Source organism: Peromyscus maniculatus, chromosome 16 (assembly GCF_049852395.1).
Source record: "Peromyscus maniculatus bairdii isolate BWxNUB_F1_BW_parent chromosome 16, HU_Pman_BW_mat_3.1, whole genome shotgun sequence".
Lineage (NCBI taxonomy): Eukaryota > Metazoa > Chordata > Mammalia > Rodentia > Cricetidae > Peromyscus > Peromyscus maniculatus.
The window spans coordinates 16,188,649-16,214,495 of record NC_134867.1 but is presented as its reverse complement, the minus strand read 5'-3'; the positions used below and the strand labels follow the sequence as shown (position 1 = coordinate 16,214,495).

At 43.9% G+C, this 25,847-nt stretch overlaps 1 long non-coding RNA gene across 1 annotated transcript in view; it reads right to left on the bottom strand.

Moving 5' to 3' along the window:
- Positions 1 to 3,517: 3,517 nt before the first annotated feature.
- Positions 3,518 to 25,847, bottom strand: part of LOC121823105 (uncharacterized) — a 36,205-nt gene continuing 13,875 nt past the window's right edge. Inside the window, exons 2-5 of the long non-coding RNA XR_013044984.1 lie at positions 23,934 to 24,136; positions 7,011 to 7,226; positions 6,131 to 6,410; positions 3,518 to 4,057 (exon numbers count right to left, since the gene is read on the bottom strand). This is a non-coding gene — a long non-coding RNA (uncharacterized LOC121823105). The remainder of the gene's footprint in view (positions 4,058 to 6,130; positions 6,411 to 7,010; positions 7,227 to 23,933; positions 24,137 to 25,847) is intronic.

Genomic DNA, 25,847 nt, shown 5'->3' with positions numbered 1-25,847 from the left:
TGTGGTGGGGTCAGTTCTCCTGCTCCCATGCCCTCAGGGCTGGCTCATCTGCACCACCACCCCCACAGCTCTAGTGTGCTGCCCAGGTGGGGTGCAGGGCCCACTCACCTGTGTGCTGAAGCTCACATGGGGCGGGGCTAGTTCTCTCACTCTCGCATCACAGGGCCAGCTAGCTCTCTTGCCTGCCACAGTAGGAAGGGGTGGGAGGGGGGGAGTGTAGTGGGAGTTCTAACCCCCATTGAGGTTTCGGTAACTGTCCCGCCTACAAGGCGGGGCCAAGAGAGGGCCCTGAAGACCCGATCTGGGTCTCTTGGTTCCTGGATCCTGGGCAATGGAGGTAGACCGAACAGAGTTCTCCATAGAACACCGCCAGACTGCGCCACGCCTTTCCTAGACCCTGCGACCTACCTATCCCTTCACTTGTAAGTTACGCCACTAAAAAACCTCCCTTTTAACTACGTGGAGTGGCCTTAATAATTTCACCAATAGGGGAGGGCCTTACCCATGCCACCACATGGCAGACAAGGGGGCCAGGGTCAGTTCTCCTGTTCTAGTGTGCTTTCCAGGTGAGGTGCATGCCTATGGTGAGGGGTGGTGCCCTCTTTCCAGAGTACATGGAGGAGCTTTCCCCTGAGGAATAGGGTCAGCTCACCTGCAGCAGTATCTGGTAAGGGGCAGGGCCAGCCATCCCAGGGCCAGTGAAGGGTAGAGCTGACTCAGCATTTTCCAATGATTCCCCTGTGCTAACACAGGCCATGGACATTTAAACTCTTCAAGCCTGTACCCAGTGATGTAATTCCTCCATCCAAACTTCACTTCATAAACCTTCCCGAACAGCACCACCAACTGGGGACGAAGTGTCCAAGTACCCTAAGGGGAACATTTTGTATTCAAACCACCACCCTTCACTCTCTGGCCTCCCATAGACTTGTGGCCGTATCACAATAACAAATGCATTTAGTCCAACTTCAAAAGTCCCCCTAGTCTTTCGCAGTCTTGGCACAGTTCAAAAGTCCAAAAGCTCTTCTAAGACTCAAGACCATCTGTAAATTGAAACTTCCTATAAAATAAAAACCCAGTTGTGTATCTCTAACATATAATGGCATACACTATTCATTACCATTCCAAAGGGAGGAAAGGGGTATAGTAAGGAAGTACTGGACCAAAGCAAGACTAGAACCCAGCAGGGCAAAACTCCAAATCCTGTACACAGCTCCATGTCTGGTGTAACTCCAGTGTTTTGGAGTATACACATATACAGACACACATATATAAACAGAAGGAACACACACATAAGAACATACGTACACACAAACAAGGAATACATACACACATGAACACACATTTGTGTGTACAAAATAAAGATTAAAAAATATATTGTGGGTTTTATTTTGTTTTATTTGTTTGTTGCCAGAGAAAACAAGATAGTGTTGAAATTGGTTTTTAGTATATGGGCTCTTTATATTTTTTCCACTATTTTTGTGAATGTTGGAAATTTTCAATGTTCCCTTTCACAAGTTGAAAGCTTAGCTGGATGGGGTCCTGCCCAAAGGGCATCCTTCCCTTTACCCTAGTGCAGAGCAACCCTTTCCTTAATGGTACTAGACTCCATAACAATGACAGCTTCTCCTCCAGTACATGCATTGTCTGTAACATTCTGCTTTCTAGCACACATTTTCTCTTCAAACTGTATACCTTGTATTTCTTTCTGTCACACTTGCTCTTTTTCACTGAAGACCCACACAAGCATTGTCAATAATAACAAGACCATAGACTCAACATTATACAGTCTTGAAATTAGCCACAGGCAAGTTCTCAGGGCATAGGCAGAAAGCAGGGAGATTGTTTGCTGAAATATCATTGTGATGACCTTTGGCTCAGTTTCTGATCCTCTCTAAAATTTCTTGAGCTGGCCACCTGCCATCTTGCATTATTAGTACTTGTAGATGTAACCAACCGTCTTATTAAATAAGAAACACAGAAACAATGTAAAAGAGAAAGCCGAGAGGTCAGAGCTCAGAGCTAAAATCTCACCCTTCCTCCTGCTGTCCCAGCTTCGCGAAAAAAGACCTACTTCCTGTCCGTTCGTATTTTTAAAGTATGTTGTTCTGCCTTCTCATTGGTTGTAAACCCAAACACATGACTGCCTCGTCACTGTCTGAATGTACAGCCCCCTAGGTCTTAAAGGCATATGTCTCCAATGCTGGCTGTATCCCTGAACACACAGAGATCTTATGGGATTAAAGGCGTGTGCCGCCACCGCCACACTCTTGCTATGGCTCTAATAGCTCTGACCCTGAACACACAGATATCTATGGGATTAAAGGCGTGTGCCACCACCGCCACACTCTTGCTATGGCTCTAATAGCTCTGACCCCCAGACAACTTTATTTATTAACATACAATCAAATTAATATTTCAGTACAAATCAAAATAATATTTCAATACAATTAGATTACCACCACAAGTACTATTGTCTCCCAGGCTTCTACTAGAATGGTCTTTTAAGATCTGCTTGCAGCATGCAATTGCTTTTCTAATCCAAAGTTCCAAAGTCTTCCACGTTTCTCCAAAACACATGCGATAGACACTGAAAAAACAACAACACGGAGACAAAAGGGTTTATTGCAGCTTAGAAGTTACAGTTCATTATCGAGAGAAGTCAGGGAAGACACTCAAGGCAGGAACGTGGAGGCAGGAGCTAAAGCAAAACCATGGAGGAATACTGCTCACTGGCTTGCCTTCCATGGCTTATTCTGTTTTATACAACCAAAGACCATCTGCCCACGGGTACCACCATCATACTATCCTGTTCCCTACCACGCTAACCACATTAATCTTGAAAATCCCGAGAGTGGATTTAAAGTACTCTCACCATAAAAAATAATAACTATGTGAGAGAAGTATATGTTCTTTACCCTGAATTAACCATTCCTTAGTATGTGTTAGTATGTATATATTCATAGGATTTTATTTACCACTTAAAAATTAAAACACTTAGGGGATCCAGTGGGCCAGGTGTTTGTTGTATAAACATAGAGATTGGAATTGAGTTCCCCGTTATGCTGTGTGAAAAAGCCAGGTATGATGGTGCTTATAATCCAACACTGGGGAGGCAGAGACAGGAGGATTCCTAAGTCTCAATGGCCAGGCCACCCAGCCTAATCAGAGAGCTTTAGGTCAGTGAGAAACCCCTCTCAAAAAACAAGGTGGCTAGCTCTTGAGGAACAATGCCAAAGGCTAATACACACACACACACACACACACACACACACACACACACACACACTCACACACATAAACAGAAGGAACACACACATGCATGAACAGAAGGAGCACACACACACAAGAACACACACATATACATACTCACATAAGAATATATATACACATATACAGACACACATATATAAATAGAAAGAACACACACATAAGAACATACATACACACAGACAAGGAACACATACACACATGAACACACACAAAATAAAGATTTAAAAATATATTGTGGGTTTTGTTTTGTTCTCTTTGTTTGTTGCCAGAGAAAACAAGAGAGTGTTAAAATTGGTTTTTAGCATATGGGCTCTTTATATTTTTTTTCACTATTTTTGTGAATGTTGGAAATTTTCAACATAAAAATTAAGAGGAAAGATAAGCTTACATATGGATAATTTCTGTGGTAGATCATGTCCACATTCTGCTTTAACGGGGGTCTTGGACATAAAGATGCTGTAGTCCAGCACAGCCTTAGAGTCCCTTCAGTTCATTGAGAAACTGATGCCAGCGTGGCAGCTGAGTGATCGACTCACTGCCCACCTGTGGAGGACCAGGATTCAAATCCGAACTGCCAGCCCCGTTTTCCTTTCTTCCTTCCCCACGTGGAAAATCAAGCATCAGTTCTGCTTTCGCTGTCATTCCAAACTGCCCTGGGATGGGATGAACAATTTGAGCGGGGTTTGCAGCAGCCTTTACAACTGCGGGGGGCGGCAACTGTTATTCCCCTGTTCTCTTTTCCCCCACACAGCGGAGCAACACTCTAGAGTTCACCATCAGAGACCTGGGGAAATGCCGAAGAACAAAAGAACAGAAGGAGCTTCAGGGTGCCAAGACAAATTCTATACAAGCGTCCCCTGAAGGAAGTGATGATTTGAAGTGGAGTCACAATAGCTCTGAGTTATAGCCACGTCAAATAACAGCCCACCCTCCAGCTTTACCTGTGAACTTCATCAGAAAGGGCCTCCCCACCTGACACAGGGTGCCCTCAGGGGCACCCCCTGTTTCTCCCTTGGCAAATCCTTTTTGTGAAAGCCATATGGCTCTCTGCTGTGGTCTCAGGCACAATAGCATGTGCCTGCCAACCAAGAGGTGTGACTTCTCTAATTGGCAAAGTCTGTTCAGATGTCTGGCCACCAGCTGACAGACGCCAGTGTTGACAGTCAGGAGAGTGCAGGGGGGAAGGGGTGTGCTGTCTCAGAGGTAGAATATTCTCCATCCTATCCACTCATCATTGAGTCATTGTTCCCTTTCCCCATCTCTGCTGAGTGGAGGGACGTCAGCAGCATAATGAGCTGTTTGGGCAAAAGGCAATACAGTATGAGACGTCGGATGCCCACTCAGGGACATCTGCTCTGCAGAGATCCTCCAAAAATCACTCCAGAATGGAGAGGGAGAGACCGAGGCTGGTGAGTCCCAGAAGAAGGGAAGAGGAGGGATGACGATGAGTGGAGACTCATATGCCCTCCTTGCCAGATCTGTCATTTCACTCTGGCAAGCAAAGTGCCAGTGGTGGGCAGGCTTGCCAGGGGCAGCAGAGGGAGTTCTGGATGCTGAGTCAGTAAGCCAGCCCTGGGAGAGACTCAGATGGAGTGACTTCACAGTCAAGGACCAGGAGCTGATCACTTCTGCACCTTCCTGAGTCACCCTCTCCCTTACTATCCAGCCTCCAGCTTAGCTATTTTGGAAAAGTGAACCCCAGATCAGTGGTTCTCGAACCTTAGCAGGCACTAGAATCCCTCAGAAGGCTCACTGACACTCACCAGTTTTTAACTGAGGAGCTGTCAGGTAGAGGGTGGGAGAATTTGAGTTGTTATCAAGTGTCCATGCGATGCTGATGCTTCTGGAATAGGCATCACACTCTGAGAACAATCAATATATAACTTTGATCCTGAGGGTGAATATTTAATATGACATTTATCCCTAAGCTATTGTTTGCTCCTTCCTATCCATCTGCCTCTTTTTTTTGCAATAATAATTATTTAGCTGAGCACACAGCCAACCGAAAGAGAAACAAAAATTTTTAGCTTCCTTCCAGCTGGGTGTGACATGTGACCATTCCCATTGACAGGGTGGATATAAGCAGTCTCAATATGTGCCACCTTCAGGTTACGGCGTTGAAGGGGCTCTTCCATTCTGTGGAATCGAAAAGGCAGGAAGCCAAGCTCCCTAACGACTCAGTGAAGTAGATTCCTTGAGCCATCTTGGGCTGAATTTGGAAGAACTCAAACCCTGGCCATTATTTAAGCCCCTATTATGCAGTCCATCTCTGTTCACTGCAGCCAGATCTACATCCTAACAAACAGACGCATGTCCACAACATGGTAGACCACAGAGGGAGGAAGGCAGACAGACATGCTGGGGGAAGTAAACTCAGATGACTGAAACCTGATTGGACAGCCATCAGAGCCTGGTATGCAGCAAGCACCAACCTGGGTGGCTAGCTGTCTCCCCAGTCATCCTCTGTCGGTTCGGCGAGGGTTTAGCATTGCCAAGTCATTTAGCTGTTTCTACAGAGTTCATTTCAATTTACAATTTTAGAAAATGCTCCCTAGTCATTTTCTACCCTGAATTACACCTATAATCTTCCTATGTTGGATTGTTAACTGATACACAATTATGTTTCTAGAAGGAGACCAGAATCCCAGCAGATGATTTAAAATAAAAGCTAAATGGATGTAATTTGTGTTTATTTTTGTCTTATTGAAACCAAATACTACAGAACTGCAGCGTCAGTTTTACTGTGACGGTTTGAGGTAAGTAACTGGAGCTGTCCTTTGAAGAGTTTCTCTGAGGAAAATACAGGGTGAAGACCAAAAATGTCCAGGAGGAAAGGCAGGGATAGGCTGGGCCTTACCACAGTCACACACGCTTTGCACAGCTCCACTTTCGTCCGTGTGTCTGTCCACAGTAACAACTCCTGCACTGCTTTCGGAAAAACATTAAATCCCTCGAGTCAGAAGAAGCGGTGAAAACCAGAGCATCTCACTGCTGGTCATGAGACAAATCAATTTAGGGAGGACGGAGAGTTTGGGCTCATGATCCAAAGGGTCCCTTGCTCTAGGGAACGTGAGGAGGCAGAGTCTCATGCCAAGGTGCACGGTGGAGGTGGCTGCTCTTCACTTGGTAGCCTGGGACTGAAAGACAAAGAAGAGGGTCATAATCTAATTGATATAACTACCCTCCCAATGGGCTACATCTCTTTAAAGGGTCTACATCTCCCAGTAGTACCACAAGTTGTCAATCAAGCTTTTAACACACAGCCTTTCGGCAACACATCTGTCTTAGTTAGGGTTTTCATTGCTGTGAAGAGACACCATGGCCACGGCAACTCTTGTAAATGGAAACATTTCATTGAGGTGGCTCACTTACATTTCCAGAGGTTCAACCATTACCAATATTGTGGGGAGCATGGTCGCATGCAGGCAGACACAGTACTGGAGAGGGAGCTGAGAGTCCTACATCTTGCAGGCAACAGGAAGTCAACTGACTCACTTGGGTGCTATTCCAAGCACAGGAAACTTCAAAGCCCTCCCCACAGTGACACACTTCCTCCAATAAGGCCAAATCTAATCCAACAAAGCCACACCTCCTAAAAGTGCCACTCCCTATGAGCTTAAGGGGGCCAATTACATTCAAACTACCATACCATCCAAGCATAGCAGTTCCTTTATCCTAAGAGGAAAGAGTCCAGGTATCTTTCCTTCTTAAATACATTTCTGGTACTTACTACTCACATTGCATGAAGCTGTGTTACAAAGAAGTTTTACAGCAATACATTTATTTAAAAACTTGCTGGCCAGCTCCTCTCACTCTTCAAGGCTCGTCGTGATTGCTCCAGCTCAAAGGTGGTAGTTAATGAGATCTGGACTGAAAACACTGGGTGAACTGCCTTCTGATACTTCTGCCTTTCCTCAGAACCAGAAGAGTACCCGAGATACAGACATCGCTCACTAAAGATAGAAAGAACAAGTGAATACATTGTACATGAACAAGAACTGTTGGTATTGAGATAAACAGATTGAAGTCCTGGATACCCCACAATGCAACGCGCCTGATGAAAGAACGCAAAGCCGATGGAAAGGATCCCATCTTTTCCTTTGTAATTAAGTCTTTGGCAGAGCTGTGCAGTGATTAAAGGTGAACGCATACGTGGCTGGCATTCAGTTCCATGGAGTAATTAGGAAGCAAATGCATATTTATAAAAGTCACTGACAATGCCTGTGGTGTGACAGAGCGCGCATGCTAATTACAACTTGCGAGAAGTACACAGAAACACATATTTAAAACCAATACATGAACTAACTAAGCAGCCTCCAGATCATTTTCAAATTTCTACAAGGGTGTCTCTTGCAATACCCACTGTGATTTCATCAGATTCCAACTGCAACTTTCAAATTACTCTGTGACCACAGACCTCCCAAAAGTCTGATGTCACCGATGACCCATAATTTCACTGTGCTATTAGGAATGTTTGCCTAAGAAACTAAAAATAAAGTGTTTTTATCCTGGCTTGGAAATTATGATGAGACGCTGTCCTCCAAGACATTCATTATTCTTTTTGAATAGCTAAATCTGTCTTTTTAACATATAAAGAAAATAAAAAATGGAAGAAGGAGGCATAATAGGAAACAGAGGGAAGTTTGGGGTCCAGGTCTGGAGAGAAGTGACTACCCACTGTCTCGGTGGATTTCGTGGGACAATCAGAAGTGGGCAGGAGGTCGCTGTGGAGATGCACTTCTCAGGGGCCTGAATTACATTAAGATTTTATTTTATCTTATCTTATCTTATTGGAGATAGAGTCTCATTATGGTGCCCTGGCCGGCCTGGACCTTGCGGTAAAGACCAGGCTGACTTTGAATTTGTGGCAGTGCTCCTGCCTCTGACTCCAGAATGTTGGGGTTGCAGATGTGTTATAATTTGAAAAATAAGCTTCCCCAAGGAACACCACTGAAAGTTTAAGAAATCAGAAATTTGATCAGGTGAGTGCTTTTGTTGTTGCTGTTTTAGTTTTGGGGTGGTTGTTTTTGTTTTTTGTTTTGTTGATTTGTTTTTTTGTTTTGTTTTGTTTTTTCAAGTCAGGGTTTCTCTGTGCAACAACCCTGGCTGTCCAGGAACTTGCTTTGTAAATCAGGCTGGCCTCGAACTCACAGAGTTCTACCTGTCTCCGCCTCTGAAGTGCTGGGGTGAAAGGCATAGCACCATACACAGCTCTTGGAGGGTTTTTTTGTTTTGTTTTTGTTTCGTTTTAAACGTTTGTTTGGTTTCAGGGTGTGTGTGTGTGTGTGTGTGTGTGTGTGTGTGTGTGTGTGTGTAGATGCACAGGTGCCATGGCACTAATGTAGAGGTTAGAAGATAACTTGTGGGGCCACATCTCCCCTTCCACCATGGACTCTGCTCAAACTCCTATCATCAGGTTTGCATGACAAGTGTTTTGCTGGCCTATGGCTGTTTTTTTTTGTTTGTTTGTTTGTTTTTTTGTCTGTTTGTTGTTTTGTTTTTGTTTGTAGATAAGATTTCTTTATATAGCCCAGGCTAGTTTCTAATAATCTTCCTGAGTGCTGGGATTCCAGGCATGTGCCACCACACACAGTAAGAAGATTTTTTTTTTAAATTTGTTTTTATTATTTGTATTTCTACCTATGCATGTGTGTCTGTGTGAGAGTATGCACTCGTGAGTGCAGGAGTCCGGGGAGGCCAGAGGTGTTACAGGTGGTTGTGAACTGCCCTGTGTGGGTGCTGGAATCGAACTCTGGTCTTCTGCAAGAGCTATACCTGCTCTTTACCACTGAGCCGTGTCTCTAGTCCCCGGAGGATTTTTTAAGTAAAGAAATTCAAGTTTTTCAGCTAAGAGATGGGTCTCAGTCCTGTTGCTTTAGAATTCAGCAGCACGCATTGCAAAGCTCACTGGGTTCCAGGAAGATGCGAAACAAGAGACCTAATTACCGGATGTTTTAAAAAATAATACTCGAGTAATTTTTTATTTGTCAAGTTGATTGCAAGCAATAAAAAGTGATTAAAATACTTATTGTGCTGTAATTTCCTTGTGATTTGGTATTTCTCGAGTCAGTTTGCAAATGATAGCATCTAAGGGATTTTTTTGGAATTTAAATGCAAAATTAAAGCACTTGTATAACAACACAGATGCCGCCAGGCTCTGCTGCCTATCAGCCCGAAGGGAAGCAGGTTCTGGTATTCGTCAGCTGATAGGTGGGAAATTATCTCAGAGCAGGGGGAGAGAAATAAGCCGGTGACCAGCAGCCAGCCATAAGGGGGCCAACATTTGCCCAGACTCACAGATAGACACTCAGGAGCTAAGCCAAGGGGCACAGTTTCAGATGGGGCCCTGGTACCGGGAGGTATATAGAATGAATGAGATGAATGAGTGAGTGAATGAATGAATGACCAGCTCTAGGCAAGATACCATTCATCTTAGGAGAAAGAATGAAAGGATTTTAGGAAGCTTGCTATTCGATTGGTAGCATGCCTTTCCAAACTAATTTGCACATTTTACCTTAATGACTATACTTTTGAATCGACCCTTTCCAATGGGCGATCATTACAGAAACTGATCCTCAGATCCCACACTGCCTGGCCAGGAGCTCCTCTCCCAAGTATCACAGGCCCCTGCCATCCATGAACCGAACTGAACTCAGTCTCTGGATTGACCCCACCCCTCCACTTCTCACCTGTATCAGGCCATTGGTTTTGACATAATAGCTAAGGGAAGAAGAATTATAAAATTAATCCTCTGGGTGACAAGGAGCCATCACTGAGGGATTCTGTCCCTTTAGAAATCCTTAGAAGTCTTCTGCCTCTTTCTGGCATCTGACATGCCCAGGTCATCCAGGAGACAACCAGATGGAGTCTGGTGACAAGTGTGAGTAGACAAAGGACAGGTGTCTCGGGAGGGGGCGGGACAGGAACTTATGCTGTTGGAGAGCCTCCAGGCAGGTTCACAGTTACAGCACACTGAACTTGAGAAATGCCCCCTTTGGACAGCTTCCAGTTCTTCCCGGGTGCCAGCCCCTCCCTTCCTTCCGTGACACAGGTGAAGTTTCCAGCCTACATTATGCTGTCAAAACTACACCAGTGCTGATGTTTGGTTAATTTATGAGTTAATAATTATTGTATGTGTGAACAAGGCAGGGGTGGGGGCAGGCCGGGGGACAAGTTTTGGAGTTGGTTCTCTATTTCTACTATACATGGGTTCCGGGAATGAACTCAGGTCATCAGGCCATGCGGCAAATGCTTTTGGACCATCTTGCTGGCCCCACGGTGAACTTACTTTTGTAACTAAGAATTCAGTGTTTTCTACAGTGTTGCAGATCCTCCGGTGGGAAGACATACTTCACACCTGGAGAGAGCTAGACTGTTCACAAAGGAAGCCTGTGGTCCCCTAATTTCGCTTAATCCTACCAACCAAACGGTGAGGGGTATGATCCGTTCTCCACCTGCAGCCCTAATCCACCCACATGCCACTCAGCAGATGAGAAAGATTGGGGCTGGGACACAGCCAGCAGGCAACAGGCAGGCAGCCAGGCTGGTGGGAACCCAGCTCTCTTGATCCTGGGTCCAGGCCTTCTCTACATCATGATTCATAGCCTGGGCACCAACATTGATCTTTTCATTTATTTTTATGGTTGGCAGTTTATTTAAAACACAACACACACACACACACACACACACACACACACACACACACACACAAATAGGTTGTCCACAGAACTTAAATTGTGTGGGTTTCTAACTTTTCCAGGAAGAAAAGTACCAGAAAACCTACTTGGACTTATTAAACTTTGCTTCCTTTCTGAGGGCCCCATGGAGTCCCAAGAATGACTGAAGGCCACTTTACTCTAGAATCAGTGTGCTGAGTGAGTGGCTGGTGGCTCAGGGAGAAGACAGGACAGCTGGGTGGCCTAGGACACAGGAGAAGAAGGGACGACGACGACTCAAGAGGTGGACTCAAGGGTCAGGCTCCTCCATGCTGAAGGGCACCTCCTGTTTAGCACACAAGGTCCACCACGCTGGGCCCTGGACTCAACCCTCCTGGTCCACAGGTGCCATGGGGCTGGTCCAGTTTCTGGCAAGTCGGCCATCATTCACCCCACTCATGAATTGGCAAAGGTCCCTGCCTTGGAAGGGCATCCATCAGCCCTCGATGACCCTCAGAGGCCTATGAGGTGAAGCACATGGGAGTCAGGGTCTACACCAGTGGTTCTCAACCTGTGGGTGGTGACCTCTTGGAGGGGTCAAAGGACCCTTTCATAGGGATCACCTAAGACCTTAGGAAAACACAGATACTTACAGTAACAAAACTGCAGTTATGAAGTAGCAATGAAAATAACTTTATGGTTTGGGGGGGGGGGAAGTGTCACCACAACCTGAACTGTATTGAAGTTCAACTGGGTTGAAGCATTAGTATAGACGCTGTACTAACCTTAAACTCAGCACAGAGGCAGAGTCAACCCGAGTTAAAAGCGATGGTGGATTCAGTCATGGCTAAGCAAGTTCTATGAATAAAACACTGGTATAACACCGGAAGAATTTACTTCTTAAACACATGCTTTTCCGCCAATGGTTGTGTGACTGGGTTTACAGGAAGTGAGGGGAGGGGTGGGGGCATCAGAAGCAGGCTCCTCTCAGGTGAAAATTGCTAATAGGATGTGCTCACAATTACTCGTGATGAACTGTTCCCACCCCACACCCCTCCTCCTTTTTTTTTTTTTTTTTTTTTTTGCTGTGCTGGAGATTAGGACCCTGGAGTGCTAGGCAAGACTTTACCAAAGAGCTGCATCCTCAGATGTCCCAAGGTCAGTTACCCACCACTGAAGGCCAGCTCTGCAGAGGTTAGCTTTGAATTATTATGAATTATTATGTACTTTTTGGCTACAGTTAAATGATTTTGTAAATGCAAAGAGGACTGGTAGATGTTGTCTTTCTTTGTGCTGTTTTCTGCGTGTGCTGTGATACTGAAATACCTTGGGATGGGTAGCCTCTGAAGAACAGGAGTGTATTTTCACACCTTCAGGAGGCCTGGAAGCCTTAGTTCAAGACACCAGCAGGCTTAATGGTTGACAAGGGCTGCTCTCTGCTTCCATACCCAGGCCCAGCAGAGCCAGGAAGCCATAAAGTGAAGACACTTAGGCACAGCTGCCTCATAACAAGAACCATCTCAACAGATTGCCAAGACACCAGTCTTTTTTTCCTTTTCTATTTATTTATTTTTACTAAGAAATTTTTTTATTCATTTTACATACCTACCACAGATCCCCCTCTCTTTCCTCCTCCCACCCAAGACCCCAATCTTGCACAAAAAATCTTGGGTCTCCCTATGGAGATGTCTACCTAGCAACTATCTATTCAGCTTTGGCCTGAGGCTTGTTGTGTCTGTGGCCAAGGAAAATCATTCCAAAAACAATTTAACTTTCTTCACTTTGCCTTTTCAGTGCCTTGCCTCCCTTTGCCTCTCTGGGTACACCTATGGCCTTCACGTGGCTCCGCCGTGTTCACACATGCCAGACCACCATGCTTCTGTCACTTGTACATGAGTTCTTGTGGAGGAGCTTCTCTCTAAAGTGTCATTCATTTTAGGACGACACCTAACCCAGCGGAAGAGCAAAGTTAGCAAAGCAGCCCTTTTAAAATCAATGATCTATTCATAAGGGAAGAGACGTCATACCTTAGCTACTTCCCCCGAAGTCCTACCTCTTGATACTACCACAATGGGGACTAAGTTTCAGAACAGGTATTTTGGGGTATTCAGACCACAACACCAGGAGTCCCTTTCCCCATGGCTGTTTTATGGCTTGAGAGAATGATGACACCAGAAAAAGCGGAGCTTGCAGACTGTGGTAGAGAGAGACATTCATCCTCGGGGCCAAATGACTCCTGCAAGCCCAGGAATCTTCAACCAGAGCTCTCCCAAGCTGCCCAGAGTCCTGGACCCTGGGCAGCCCAGAAGCAGCAAGCAGAGCTCCAGGGAGAAGAGACCATCAGGGTGGCAGAGGCCATTACCACCGTGTACTGTAGCTAGGAGCCTTTCCTCTTCATGACTCTAGACTTTCACATCTGGAGCTGGAGAGAGATGCATGCTAGATATGACTGCAGATAGATTTCCCACCTGGCTGGTGGGATGCAAATCACATGGGGAATTTAAGTTGATTAAGGAAATTCTACATTTTGAACACCAATCTGAGGGCTACAATGCATCTGCATCATATGAATTTCCTACATCAAAAATACCCACACCTTCACCAATAAATCACAGTGTGATGAATTATGAAGACTAACTGTAGGGTAAAACGGCTCACCAAAGAAACACACCCTGGCCTCAAACCAGGGTCAGTGAAAGAAACACACTTTGGCCCTGAAACTCGAGCCAAAGAAACACACTCTGCTCCGGCACAACAACTCAGTACAAAACCCAACCAATCCCTGGGCACGAAATCCAGCCAAGCTCAGGGATTGAAATCCGACCAATTCCCACCCTGAAAATCTCTACCCTAGAAAAACTCTGCCCCTAAGAAGCCCAATGTAAGACCAGTGTGTATCGAGTTTGCTGCTGCCTTTCCTCACCATGGCAGAGGCAGCCGTCCTCCTGGATTCTTCTCTTCCCAATAAGTCTCTTGAATGAGGTTTGGGTGCGAGACCTCCTTTTGCCAGAATGAAGCAGAGAAGAAAAGTAACCATTTTTCTTGGGTGCTGGAGCAGACAGAGCAGAACTGCAACACTTTTGCTGGGAAACCTTCCCCTGGCAATTAATTTCGGGGGACATGAGCAGAACTGTAACAACATCGCTGGGGAAAACCCTTCCCTGCCAGAGCAGAGTTGTTACATTGGGGAAACCTTTCTCTAGAGCAGGGCTATAAAGTGCTATGCTTATGGTGACTTATGGTACTCTTTGGCTTCTGACTGCCAGGATCCCTTTCCATCGGAGCTGCAATGCTTACACTAACAAGCCATGTTAGTTTTACGACTTTCTTTGGCTTTAGTGTTTTCTCTGACTGGCGAACCTATTCTCTCTATTGTGTCGTCAACATCAGAGATTCTCTGTTCCATCTCCTGCATTCGGTTGGTTATGCTTGCATCTGTAGTTCCTGTTCGTTTAGTCAGAATTTCTATTTCCAGCATTCCCTCAGTTTGTGTCTTCTTTATTGTCTCAATTTCAGTTCTCAAATCTTGAATTGCTTCCTTCATCTGCTTAATTACTTTGTCTTGACTTTCTTTGATTTCTTCCTACTTTTTGTTTGTTTTTTCTTCCATTTCTTTAAGGGAATTTTTTTTATTTCCTCTTTAAAGGAGTTTTTCATTTCCTCTTTAAGGGCCTCTATCTTCTTCTCCAAGTCATTTTTGTGATTGATTTCTTCTTCTTCTTCTTCTTCTTCTTCTTCTTCTTCTTCTTCTTCTTCTTCTTCTTCTTCTTCTTCTTCTTCTTCTTCTTCTTCTTCTTCTGCCTTGGTATGTTCAGGTCTTGCAGGTGTAGAATCCCTAGGTTCTGATGTTGTCATATAGGTCTTTATGTTGTTGCCTGTATTTTTGCACTGGTGTCTACTCATCTCTTCCTCTGCTCGGTGTAAGCAGTGTCTGTGTCTGAAGGTGCCTCTTTTGTTCTAATTGGTCCTCTAGGAGTTCTTGGTCGAATCGGTGCTGTTGGGCTCTGTTTCTCCGGGAGCAGCTTTGTCCCATCAGTGTTAGTGGGTTCTGTCTCAGGGAGCAGTTGTTCCCCATTGGTGCAGGGTGGGTTTATGGCTCCAGTGGTTGTTGAATTCATAGGGGTTGGGGTTTTTTTGGTGGGGGAGCAGGGAAAGGTAGCTATCTGGTCCCTGGGACTCCAATGACTGGGGCCTAGGGGCTAGAGACCTGGTCTGAGGTCCGGAGATGGGGGCTTACCTGTCCCCAGTCGGTGTAGGGTGGGCTTATAATTCTGGTGATCTGGTTTGGTGGCTGGGCAGCACCTTCTTTTGTGTTCTCAGGTCGCATTTTGCTCATTCATCAACTCCTCAGCTGATCTTGTTTCCTCAGACTGCAGACTGTAGGCTTCTGAAATCTCTCCCGAATGGATCTCAGCTGAGCAGGTTGTTCAGTAAGGCAATCTCACCAACACCTCCAAGTTGCTGGGTTTCGCAGGATTGGCAGCTGAGCCCTGGGTTGGCCTCAGTCAGAATGATCAGGTCCATTCTGGTTGTGTCCCACAGAGTTGGCTCCTTCCCCGAGTGCTGGGATTAAAGGCATCCTTGCTCCAAGCTCTTAATTTCCATGTTCTCAGCCTGCCTCTGCCATGTTAGTTTTAAAAGACACAAGAATTTATTATTGAATTTGAAGAGAGGCCTGTGATGTAGAAGTAGAGACTAATGCCCCAGTCTGATGACTCCTCTATAGCCATAAGAAGCATTCTAGTCTTTTACATACAGGAAGAAGGGATATGATGGTGGGAGTGTATCAGTGGTAGAGTGTGTGCCTGCCTGCCCTGGGTTCTAAAAACAAGCACGTTTGTGTGTACTCACACATATACAAAGCAAAAAAACAAAAAAAAAAACACCAAAGGCATAAATTTTAGGGAACATAAAGACCAATATTTCATTTCAGCCATATTTTAATAAAGGTTAGAAAATGCAAACTATCACAGGAAACCTGTGACTTCTCATGTTTTATTGAGAGGAAGGACATCTGTCAGGCAAAACTCATTTACATAAATAAACTTTTTTTTTTTTTTAAAGAAAGCTCTTCAATTACTAGATTACATAGAAAGCAACTTGGAGTCAAGGAATCTGGTTGTCGGCCATAACTATGGTTAAGGAGGGTGCCATCCATCTGTGACTTAGATTCTTCTTCCCAGAATTCCTAGCTACACTATTATATTCCATCTACAATATGATAAGGTATTCCTTTCAAGAGCTGACATTCAGGGTCAGCTGGTAAGGACACTCGCCACCAGATCAGATTTCCTGAGTTCAGTTCCCAGAATTCACATGGTGGGAGGTGAGAACTAGCCCCCACGGGTGTCTTCTGACTTCCTCAAATGTGCATGACATCCTCATCCTCACTGAGGAAATGTAAAAAAAAAAAAAAGCTGACATTCAATTAGGGTAAAAACTCCCGTCGTAAGTGTCCTAGTCACTGTTCTGTTGCTATGAAGAGACACCATGACCCAGGCAACCCTTACAAGAAAAAGCTTTTAATTGGGGCTGTCTTACAGTTCAGAGGTTCAGTCTGTTATCGTCACGGCAGAGAACATGACAAGCACAAAGGCATAGCACTGGAGAAGTAGCTGAGAATTCTCTGTCCTGATCAGAGAAAGAGAGACAGAGAGAGACCCTGGCATGGGCTTTTGAAACCTCAAAGTCCACCCCCTAGTGACACACCTCCTCCAACAAGGCCACACCCCCTAATCCTTCTCATCCTATCAAAGAGTTCCACTCCCTGGCATCTAAGCATTCCAATATATGAGCCCATGGGGTCATTCTTACTCAGACCACCACAGTAAGTGATACTGACCATGAATGTAAATAGAAAAGGTGGACAATATTCTGTCCAAAGAAGCACACGCTTGGATTGGGATTTCTTGGTGCCGGGAAGTCTTTGTTGGTGTAGCCCTGTAGGGTTCTGGATGTGCCTGGATGCAAAGCTCTGTGGCTGCTCTCAAGTTGTCTAGCATCTGGACACCCCAGTGTCCTCATCTGCAGGATACAGGCAATGCTACTGAAACCTCATGTGGCCTTGGAGAGGATCAAAGCTCTTAGATATATGCCTGGTACATGGTAAGCCCTTGAACCTTTAGGTAACGTTTCAAAATGTTCTCACTGAGGTAGAACCTTACCTTACTCTGAAATTTGTTGACATTAAGTTTCCAGTCAATAAGTCATAAGCACTTATTTTTCATAAATAAATTCACTATTACTTGTAACTCATTGATAATTTTTATGTCCTAACATTCCTTGGTTTTTATTGATTTTATTTTTTTTATTATTTTTTTTATTTTTTTATTATTTTTATTTTATTTTTATTATTTTTATTTTTATTATTTTTTATTTTATTTACCATTTATTATGATTTTTAATTATTTTAGGCTTATTTTCAGAGAATAATACAGGTTTGATTGTAGAAGTGATATAGACTTTCATTTGCCACATTAAAAAAAAAAGCAACTCAATGTAAAGAAAGTTACTAGGAAAATAATTTTACAGAAAATACTCTACCATATTCAGATTTGAGGAAGCTGCTACAAAAAGTTACATTTTGGACATCCTGAACTAGCTGCTTCCTAAACCCGATTTCTCCCCTAGCATCCTGTGACTTCAAAATCTATTTATTGCTATTTTTGAAAGATTTTTTTTCTAGTCACTTGTAGTTAGAGATTCTAATTTCCTGAAAAGTGGAGGGAAAGTTTAAAGAAAAGATGAAGAACCATTATTTTGCTAAGTTCTAAAGTAGAACTAACTCCCAAAGCTTTAGCTACACAGAAATTATCCACATATCTTAACATGCACATTTTGGCTCAGTAGGTCTGGAGTAGGGCCCAAGAATTTGCATTTCTAACAAGCTCTCAGGTGATGCTGATTTGCTAGTCTGGGGACCACACATGGATTAACAGATGCTAAAGACAATATATACAAGAGAGATGGCCAGGAGCTTGGTGATGTGCTGGGGCCATGTTAAACAGTTAAAACAGTTCCTGGGCCTCACCGTTAAGTATAGCCTCATTTTATGGAAAGCAGCAAGCTTCATTTTGTTAGGCATAGGGAAAAAAAATGTTACCTAAATTTCATGTGGTATGTAGAAGAAAAAGATTTCTATCTATTTGTAAGTCCTGAGACATTCAACTGAAAAATCCAGAAAAAAAAAAAAAAGAAACTAGTTATATAGAGATCCGCAGGAAAAATAAATGCATTTCCTATTAGCCTGCAGTCGGAAAACCTAACACATATTGGGGGAAGGGAGATGGGAGTGGTCCATTCACGATAGCAAATGAAAAATGCAAGGCACTTGAGGCTCTGCTTAGCCACAAAATAGGCAGGAACTATGCGGATAAAATTGCAAAATTAGAATTAATAAAGACATTACATGCAAAAAGAATGGAGCTGGAGCTGGTGTGGTGCCACACACCAGAAACACCAGTGACTCCGTGGGCTAACCCCGGAGGATGTTAGTTGAGGCCAGCCTTGGTCATTAAGCAAGAATCTGTCTCAAAATGTAGAAGGGGGCTTGGGGGTAGGGGTCCAGCTCAGGGTTAGAGCACTTGTAAACAACAAGAAGGAGGCAGAGAGGAAGAGGAAGAAGAGGAAGGAAAGGAGGAAGAAGAGGGAGGGAAGCTTTACCTTATACCATCGGCAAAAATTAGCTCAGAACAGATCAATGTCTTAAGCATAACGTCTAAAAGGAAAGCCAGTAGAAGAAAATACAGTGGAAAGTCTTTACATGTTTTGAAGGTTTCTGTGTTAGTGGCTTTCCTCGTCCCTGTAACAAAATACAATAACAGAATAACCTGAAAAGAGGAAGGCTTTATTTGGGCTCATGGTTCCGGGCGTGCCAGTCCTCGGTCACGTGGCCCCGTATGCTTAGGCAGACAGATAGTGAAAGGGTCCTGTGACAGAGACCTTCCTTCCACGAGGTGGCAGATAGGAAGTAATGAAAGGAGGTAACAGGGGGCCAGGGCCAGCGCATCAGTAACCTACCTACTTCCTCCCGTTAGGCCCTGCTTCAAAACATTCCAAAATATGGGGACCAAATACCCAGCTCGTGAGCCTACGGGGCACACTGTACGTTCAAATCATAGCGAATACCCCCAAACACAAGCAACAAAAGAGACAATGCGTAAGTTTCACTTGATCAAAATCCAAAATTTCTATGCATCACATGACTCAATGGAGAGTGAAGGGCAAGGATGAAGTATGAAAATAGCTACAGTGTGACAGGTCAGGGGTTAGTACCCATAATATGCTATACTATAATTCACCACCAACAGATACGTAATTCAATTTTAAAAATGGGTAGGTTCCTTGACTAGACATTTCTCCATGAAGGCATACTACGATGGCCATTAGCGTGTGGAAAGATGCTCTGTCCTCGAGTTTCTCAACCTTGCTAATGTTGCGACCTTTTAATACAGTTCCTCCTGTTGTGGTGACCCCCAACCACAAAATTATTTTGTTGCTACTCCATAACTGTAATTTGGCTATTGTATGAACCATATTGCAAGTATCTCATATGTGACTCCCAAGGGGTCACTACCCGCAGGTTGAGAACCATGTCTCTAACCATTTTAAATGCAAATTAAAATCACAATTGCACCCAACAGAACGGCTACTGTTTAAAAACATGGAAAATAAATGATGACCAGGATGTAGAGCTACTTGAACCACCCTGTGTGGATAAGAGTGTGAAATGAGGCAGAGGTGATAGAAATCAGCATGGCGGGTCCTTAAAAACTAAACACGAATTTGCTATCTGACTCAGTAAAGCAGTGATGCAAGCAAACATGTTTATACACCCATGCTCACAGCACATTACTCACAACAGCCAACACATGCTCGTAATCCAAGCAGCCAGCAATAATGGACAAATGGGTAAAATCGCGATACGTGAATATATACTCCCAGACTCATACACACATAGATATTATGTTCAGCCTCCAAAAGGAAAACAACCATTGGCTACAGCACTGTGCTAAACCAAAGGTACCAGTCACAAAATACTTACAGAAGACACTGTTTCAACTCCACTCATGAAATACCCAGAGCAGGCAAATGAGTGGAGACATACAGTGCTGTCACAGACTTTGGGGTGTGAGATAGGATAACTATTGTTAAATAGGTATGGATGGTGAAAAGTTCTGGAGATAAATGATGCTATTGAATGTCGAGCAATGTGAAGGTAACTATGCCCCCAAATTTCACACCTGGAAATAGTTTAAATTATACATATTGTTACATAGATCTTTAGCCGCACAATAAGACATTTATGAGACATAGACAAAGATTTGAATAAATGGACAGACCATGCAGTGTTAGCAAACTTGCAGAGGATATAATACTATTTTACATTGGCAATAGAGAGATGGAAGCGAAATAAATCAGCAAAGGTCTGGAACTCAGGACAATACATTTTTGTCTCTGTTTTAACTGAGCTAATAGGGCACTACAATACACAAAGATTGGGTTGAAAAGGAATACATAAGAAGGCTATTTACAATAACAAAAAATGGGATGTCTTAAGTGTCCAAATGTGGGATTGGTGTGCTTCAGTAAGATAGATCATCTATGAAACGGAATTGAGTGAATTCATTAAATACGATATTTACATCTTTAATCCCAGCACTCAGGAAGCAGAGGCAGGAGGATCTCTGTGAGTTCAAGGTCAGCCAGGTCTACAAAGCAAGTTCTAGGACAGCCAGGATTATTACATAGAGAAACCCTGTCAAAACAAAAAACAAAGAAAGAAACAAACAAACAAACAAAAATGGTATTTAAAAGACATTGAAATGCACCAGAAATTCATGCAAAATGTAATGAATGAAAATACAGGTTACAAAAAAGTACAAGTAATATACATATATGTGACAATGAATGGCTTTGTACACTGAACTATTAATAGTGAGTACAAAGGGAAATAATTATAAATTATGCTTGTGTGCGTGCGTGCGTGTGCATGTGTGTGTGTGTGTGTGTGTGTGTGTGTGTGTGTGTGTGTGTATGCACAAGATCTCCAGAAACACCTTGAGGAATGGTGATTCATTATTATACAATAGGAGGTATCCATTTTAGAGTTTAAGAAATGTCAAGGCAGTGAAAATTTTCAGACACAATCTCTTCTAACTTGCTCTTTTTAAATTCAGAAGGCTACAGACTATCAAGTAAACTGACAAAGGCCACTATATTACTTAAGACACACTTTCTCTGGGAGTGCAAGAGCTAATATTAGCAGTAGTTTGAACACACAAGAGTTTATTCACTCAGGAAAATTCCTGCAGTTCTATAGCTCAGGTTCAAACTGTTTGCAAGGTACAAGGGAAACAGGTTTCTACCATGTTACCTTCCACTCTCAGCACTGGGTGTTACCTCGTGATTCCACAGAACTGCTGGAGATCCAGCCACGATGTCTGCTTTCCAGGGAGATGAAACAAACCGAGGAGAAACCCCATGCCTAGCCTGTCTGCTTGCCCGCTCTTAACCAGAATGCTGCCACATAATACGCAGACATGCAGAGGAAGCCCAAAAAAACACCATCTTTGCTGCTGAACACCGGGAGTCAGTCACTAAGGTACAAGACGATGAAAGTATCGCAGAGGGCCGCTCTCCCCCTCTGCCAGGGCTTCTCCCTACAACATTGTTAGTAGACCGAGCAAGCACTTTCCTGAAGGGAGAAGTCCACCAGGATGCTTACTCATTCTCATCATGCAGAGGGGAAATTACAGTGCTGGAGATAATAGTTTATTTTTAAATTCTGTTTGCTGGAATTTTCCATTAGAATATATTTGATCAACATCACAATAAAAGATAAGTAAATAACAAGACAATTCTATATTTTTATATCTAAGGCACTCCCGTTTCCATAAGGGTTGCTGCTGATAACTCAGGTTTTACAAGATTATGTTCTTAAGATGTCTGCCCTGGGACCTGGGGAGACATTTCAGTTGGTAAAGCGCTGCCCTGCAATCACGAGAACCTGAGTTTGACTCTCCAGGGCCCACATACAAAGGACAGTGCACATCTCTAGAGCCAGCACTGGGGAAGTGGAGACAGGAGGATTTGGGGGCTTACTGGTCATCGATCGAGTCTGACCAAATAATTGAGGTCGTGTTCAATGTGAGACATTGTCTCAAAAATAAGGTGGGGAGGGATAAAGAACGACAACTAACTCTCCACCTAGCTTCCATGTGCTCACCTACAGGAAGATGGATACACACGTAAGACGCACAATACAGGGATAGACAGCATTGGGAAGGCTGTGTAAAGCTATGTTGTAGATGTTTTCATGTTACTTAAAATACACTTCCTGCCGGGCGGTGGTGGTGCACACCTTTAATCCCAGCACTCGGGAGGCAGAGGCAGACGGATCTCTGTGAGTTTGAGGCCAGCCTGGGCTACCAAGTGAGTTCCAGGAAAGGCGCAAAGCTACACAAGAGAAACCCTGTCTCGAAAAACAAACAAACAAACAAACAAAAAAAAATACTTCCTTACATGTCCATTTAACCCCCATTCCCGCCATTTTAATGCTGAAATATTTAATCAACCTAGCAATTATGCCCATGTTACCAATGATAGGATATTTCCAGGCCCTTTGGTATCTGGTACAGTTTTCAAAACATACAGACTAGTTAAAAAACACCTTGGTGCAAAGAAACATTTCCTTCAAACACTTCTTTGGAAATTTTTAATCAAGGGTTCATTAGGATCAGGAAGGTGGTCATTTTGATGACTCGTATGTGAGCTACATTCTTTCCAGAAAGTTCTCTAATATTCAGAATACCTAATTATTCTGCAAAACTGTTATGACATTGGCTCCGTCAATCTACGTTTCTAACACACTAGCTTCTAGGTGACTAGAAATATGATGATATTAAAAAACAAGTTGACTCTGAATATCTTTATTTGTATAAGCTGATCATTACCAATATTTATTTACTCTGTCCTTTAAATCCCTTTGAGTCTGATATTGGCTCATATTTTTTGCAGTCTTATTACAAATTAAAAACTGCCTTGTAGGTTTTCAGTAGTCCCTAATCAATTCCTGAACCCCAAATGTGTAACATCATTTAAACTATGAATTATTTCCTTCCTGTTCCTTTTTTTTTTTTCTGGTTTTTTCCCCCTTCTTTTTTTGCAGAGGCAGGCCAAGTGTAACAGACCCCCAGACCTTGGCACAACTGACGCCGTAACCAAAGTACCATTCAGGCCTTGGAACCCAGCAGGTAGGCAGCAATGTCTGCCAAAAGGAGAACAAAGACCCAGTCCATCGAAGTCCACAGCTCTGGGAAAGTCTCAGAGCTGTACTAATCCCGCCTTTCGGCTTCTGTAGCTCTGCTTCTGGCTGTGGTTCTTGCTAACTGAGGTGTGTCAACCCAGGATGTGGACTTTGTGCTTAGAAGCTCATCCTGGGCAAGGCTCGGGACTGCACTGGGGTCCCAAACATCCAGCGTAGTCACCACCGGGCTGATAAAGACTTCCTGTTGGCTTGAGCCCTGTCTGAGTAGTCTTCTCTGGTGGATACCTCACAATGCAAGTGACATTGAAAGGGCTAAAAAACAGTATTTGTTGAGACGCATAAAGATGTCTATCCTTCTGCTCAGCTGGGAATGCCTATTGGCTGGGACCCGCCTGAAGGCATGTTTCCTGAGAGCAGAAGCAGGGCCAGAAATTCTCTCTACTGCCCACAGAAATAGCACAACTTAGAATGCAGGGCGGCCAAAGTAGACCCACAGACAAAAGGCAAGGAGAGAAAGCAAGGGCAAGAAACCATCTCTGGGCCCTGTTCGTGTCTCCAGGCAAACATCTTGCAGACCACACAGGTGGGCTGGTTTTGCATCAAAGCATCCCTGGAAAGGCATTCAAACATGAATGTCTGAAAATCACATGTGAGGACACAAATTATGGCTTTGCTGGGAGGCTGGCTCCTGCCCAAAGAGGAAAAAAGAAAAAGAAAAAAGACAAAGCCCTGCTTACCTGTTCCTTAGCCGTTGCCTTTAGAACTTTGAGCTGAGCTGCTCACCTCCTGCTCTCTGCTCCATTTACAATGGCCCAGCAGAGGGTCCTGGCTGGTCCAGTCTTTACACTTGGAGGCTAGGACACGCTAGTTGTCTGCGGCAGAGGTGGTAAGTTCTCTCTTAGCAGAGCAGGAAAACAAACAAACAAATAAAAGCTAAGATCTGAAAAACAAGCAAATAACCATAATAATTGCCAACAGTGACACAGGCCATAAAGGACACTGGGTGATGTAAGAAGGAGTAACTTGAAGGTGGTGCTATTTTAGAGAAGATGGCTTGGGGGCATCTCCCTGAAGAGGGACATTTGAGCTGAGACAAAGATCAGGGAAGAGCAGGTCAGGAAGAGGGAGAAAACCTCAGGCTCCCTGGGCCAAGAAAGGAAGAGCAGCCTTCAAGAAACCCGATGATAGGAAGAAGATGAGCCCATCGTAGATGCTTTCGAAGAGCATGGTGAAGACTTCGAATCTCATTCTCCAAGAAGCACCAGACACTATAGAAATATGATTGGGTGGAGTAGGGTTTAAAAAACACTGCTTAGCAGGGGATGGTGGCACACGCCTTTAATCTCAGTACCTCACGGGGAGAGGCAGGCAGAGCTCTGTGAGTTTGAGGCCAGCCCGGTTTATATAGAGAGTTCCAGGTCCGTTAGAGCTACACAGTGAGACCCTGTCTCAAACAAACAAACAAAAACAAACAAACCAATAACACCCTGCTATCCAGGGCTACTTTCTGTTTGGATCTCCTGTGTTCTACACTAGACTGACTCATCACATTTAATTGTGTCCTTGTCTTAAATATGTATTTTATATCAATCAATCTATTTCCCACAAATTACTTGTCCTACCCTCTCAGTAGATAAAGTAACATATTTCCCAGTAGCAGTGTTGTGAGTTGCAGCTACTGTGGGGTTTTGTTTTTGTTTTCAAGGTTTTGTGTACCTGGGGTTTGAGCCCGGGCCTTGCACATACTAGACAGACACTGAGCTATACTTCCAGTTCCGCCTGTTTACCACAGATATCTCTCGACTAGTTTGTTTTTAGGGCACATTACATTCATAGATCTCTTTTGCAGACAAGTCCAGTATTTAGGCACCAGCTTATCTTCCCTCAGCATGTGCAAAACCAGGTCTTGATCTGATCTCGTGTTCATAACATTTGCAGTTAACAAGAATAGTACAACCACCTTTGCTAAACCCATGGTGGTAAAGAATGATGAATGAACCCTTGGTTCTCCTCTGGGTTGTCTCCCTCATGAATTAATTCATTCATTCATCTACCGACTCATTTCTTCAATCATCATGCCAGCATAACTTGTTAGTCATCTGTTATGAGGCAGGTCCTGCATCATCTTTGGGGACATTAAGATGAATCAGACAGTGTTTTCCTTCAAAGAGTTCATCACATTCTGCTCCAGGAGGCAGACACTGAACACCCAATAATGATGCCATGTGACATATTCATCATAATGATAAGAGCAGATGGAAGGATTCCTAAAGTGGGGGCAGGTCACTAAATATGTTTGGAGGAGTTGGCACAGACCCCACAAGGTCTTCTTGCTTTTGATCTAGACAGACAGACAGACAGACAGACAGACAGACAGACACACACACACACACACACACACACACACACACACACACACACGTCTCAATGTATAGCCCAGGTGTCCTCAAACTTAGGATGCTCTTGCTTCAGTGTTAGGATGATAAGTTTATCACCAAGCTCAGCTAGACCTAGGTCTTAAAGACTTGAGAAAAAATTGCTGGTGGGAATGAGAAGTCACATCACAAGAACAAGTACAGAAGACAACCTACCTACCCACTGGAGGGACTCTGGCCAGCCCAAGCATGGTGAGCATGGCTCTGGAGGGCCTT